The sequence below is a fragment of the Dendrobium catenatum genome, unplaced genomic scaffold (genome assembly GCF_001605985.2).
Source record: "Dendrobium catenatum unplaced genomic scaffold, ASM160598v2 fragScaff_scaffold_1482, whole genome shotgun sequence".
In the NCBI taxonomy this organism is placed as follows: domain Eukaryota; kingdom Viridiplantae; phylum Streptophyta; class Magnoliopsida; order Asparagales; family Orchidaceae; genus Dendrobium; species Dendrobium catenatum.
In genome coordinates this window covers 1,167,550-1,171,228 of record NW_021319944.1, presented here as the reverse complement: position 1 = coordinate 1,171,228, position 3,679 = coordinate 1,167,550, and positions in this window count along the sequence as shown.

Genomic DNA, 3,679 nt, shown 5'->3' with positions numbered 1-3,679 from the left:
TATATATATATATATATATATATATATATATATATATATATATATGTATATGGCTTATAAATCTTTAAAGGATAAGTAATGAAAATGCTCGTTAGCTAAGTCAAAGTATGAATAATTCTACGAGAAAAAAGTAGAATCATGTGTGAGTCTGTCTCTTAAATAGTTATAAAAAAGGCTTAAAATGGACTATAACAAAAGCTTGCTGAAGAAACATGATGATTTTGCAGCTCTTATTGTACTTGCAAAGATCCGAATTCTCATCATATAGGTCAATTACAGATAACTTAAACTCCTCTAAAATAAATACTAGAGAATTACATCAATCAAAAGTGAAGGTTTGTGAAAATAATGATGAGGGATAAGTTAGTTTATTTCTCTCTAAGAGAATTTCATTTGAACATGATGTTGTAGCTCCAAGACTAGAGGAGAATTATGGATTGACAAAGCAACAAGGGAATGGTCAATTGTCTTTTTTTTTTTCGCGATGCCTTTTTCTGCTATGCTAGGGTTTCGCCGACCCTTCGTCTTCGACGAGTTCTGAGGGTTTTCCTCTCATTTTAAGGCTAAGGTTTTAGTTTCCTTCCTGTTTTCGAAGGATAAACTTCGTGATCCTGGGTTTTTGAACGGGGCTTCTGCGCCTCTCTCGTTTAAGGAAGCTCTTGCGGGTTCTTCGTCGCCTTTCCCTGATTTAAAGTTTTCTTCTCATCGTGGCTTGCTGGCTCTTTTTATCTCTGAGGAAGAGGTGCGATCTCTCGTTTCTCCTTTAGATTTTGCGTTAGTTGGCAGATTTCCGGGTAGGCGACCTTCGGTCGACGCTATTCGGAAGTTTTGTTTCAACTTAAAGTTGATAGGTAATTTTTCGGTTACAGTTCTCAATTACCGTAATGTGTTGATCAAATTGGTGAATGATTTTGACTATTGCCGGATTTTTTCGCATAGATCTTACTTTGTTCAAAATTGTTTTATGAAAGTTGTAAAATGGTCCCCAAACTTGGACATTGAGGTGGATTCTCCTTTTGTGCCCGTTTGGATTTCTTTCCCCTTGCTTAGGCCTCACCTGTTCTCTCCTAGAATTCTTCTTGGATTAGGGTCTATTTTTGGTCGTCCTCTTAAGTCGGATTTGGCGACTGCGGTTGGTTCCCGACCATCTATGACTCGTATACTTGTGGAATTGGATGTTACCAAAAAACATGCTGAGAAAATTTGGGTTGGTTCGGTGGATTCAGGCTATGTTCAAAATGTTATTTTTGAAGATATCCCTCACTTCTGTTCTCACTGTAATTCTTTAGGTCATCGTAGGGAGTCCTGTTCTATCTTGCATCCCTCTCTTAAAGCTTCTAAAAATGTGGTTGTTGGCACAACAGATTTGATTGTTCCTTTGGATGAGAATTTAGATATCCCTGGGGTCGTTACGGATGTTTTGGATGCTGGTGGTAATATTTCGATGGCTGCTGCTACGGCTCTTGTTGATAATTCTAATGGTTTATGTGAGGTTTTGCCTTCAGTTCAGATTTCGGGTTGTTCCCCTGCGATTTGGATTTCCCCTGTTACTGTAGCTGGTGCTAATGTTGGTCCTGGAATAGTGGATGATTGTCTTTTACCGGGTTTGGATGGTGTTATTTCGGAACCCGAAACTACTTTATTGCCTACTGTTGATGGCGGGTTAGACTATGTTATGGTTGTGGATGACTCTGTTGATAGAGTAGCTGGTGGTTTTGTCTCGGATGCTGTTACGGTTGGTCTTTCACCAAATGCTCTTCCTTTTTTTTCCCCTGCTTTAGCTTCTACTATTGCATCTGATGTTAGAGTAGCTGGAAATCCTCTAATTGAGGTTCCTATTATTGTGGTGGATTCACAATCCTTGGCTAATCGTTTGGGAGATTCATCTGGTGTGGACATTAGGAGCCATCTTAATTGGTTGGAAGGTTCGTCGGAGTATGAACCAGAATCTGAATTTTATGATGGCGGAATGTTGTCTTCGGAAATTTGTGGGGGTTCTGATCCTGGCAACGATTTCACATTGGTTTGTGCTAGTCCTAGCATTAATGTGGCATCTCGGGGGAGATGTCGTGGGAGATTTCGTGGAAGAGGTCGTCGTCGACGCTAATTTATGTTGCTTATTTTGCTTAGACTTTGCTATCTTATCGGGTTTCTATTAATTGTTTATGGTTTGAGGGGATGATTTCGGTGCAGTTAGGGCTATGATGTGGTTAGGGCTCGTGTCCCTGTGGTTCTGCAGTGGCAACCTGGGGCTTGGCTTTTTGGTCGCTATTTACCTTACTGGACGGTCCTGCATGGCTTCAGGGACGCTGGTAGCTCTGGCCGTTTGCTGAGCCCGCTCCTTTGGTTGTATTTTTTAGGTTTTGTTTTGTTTTATTTCCTACATTGTTGTATCTTTTGCTTTTATCAATATATATATATATATTCTGTTAAAAAAAAAAAAAGAGAGAGAATGGTCAATTGATCTAATAATATTCGAGAGATATTGATGAGAATATAGTGGAGTGCAAACTATAACATGAAGAGGTATTACCTAAGCGACATCTAATGAATTATCCTAAACTATTGTTGATTTTATGGGATGAAATTTTCATTATGCTGTGATTATGCTCTTTGTTATCCAAAATCCTTTGAGTGTTAAAAGGTTTTAACTTGAAAACTTTTTTTCATACTCTTATGATCCTCTAAAGTGAAGCTTAGATGACCTTCACTACCTAAATTCTTCTTTTATTAGCGACGGTGCTAAAACTATTATGTAATATAAAATTTATTGCAGTCAAAGATTTAATATTTTAGTTTATATAAATACGTAAAAAACACAAATTTTTGAAGTTGAGTTCTCAGAGAAACTAGAAGTTGTACTAATTGCCATCATTTTTTATGTGAAAAATCCAAAATAGCCATGTTAAAATAATCCACAACATAATTGAAGATACAAAAGTTCATCCTACCGAAGAAGATGAGATTATAAACAATTTAAAAAATTATCTAATTCTATAATAGTTGGGTGTCCATATTTAGATAATGGAAATTAGGTGATGGCTATGAGAATTGCTAATGTTGGTCTTCTGTAGCGATAGTTGAGCAAGGCAATAGATATCTCTAGATCTCTCAACTTAAGAACCCCTCTATGTGAAAAATTGAGCCTTGTTTAGAGTCTTTTTCTTAGTAATGTTTTAGTAAATTTTGCTGGAATCCAAAATAATTATTAAATTACTCATTTTGATCCCTTGATCATAAATTGTTTATTTAGTAATTGATTATCTTCTTATTCTTCCTATTCTTAGAATAGAATGATCTTGGCTCATTGAAATAGGCTCATCGATCAATTTGATTTAACTATAAGCACACAAAATTTGAAGACACTTGTTCTTTTAAGTAATGTCCTGAAACTTGTAAATAAGCCTTAAGAATAGATCATATCATTTATGGTTTCAATAAGTTCATCTGATTGAGATGTTCAATTTGACTATAATTAAGTTTATTGAATATAAGTTCATATGTTCTTAAATTTAAATCTGAAAGTTTTTAATACAAGTTTGCCTTAATGTTCTTACTATCTAGTTTTTTTTCTGAAGACATCAAATATCATGTGATTATTTCTCCTTCGATTGAGTTTATGGTATTTAAAAATTTGATTATACATTTAATTTTGTTATCAATTTAAATAGATTTATTA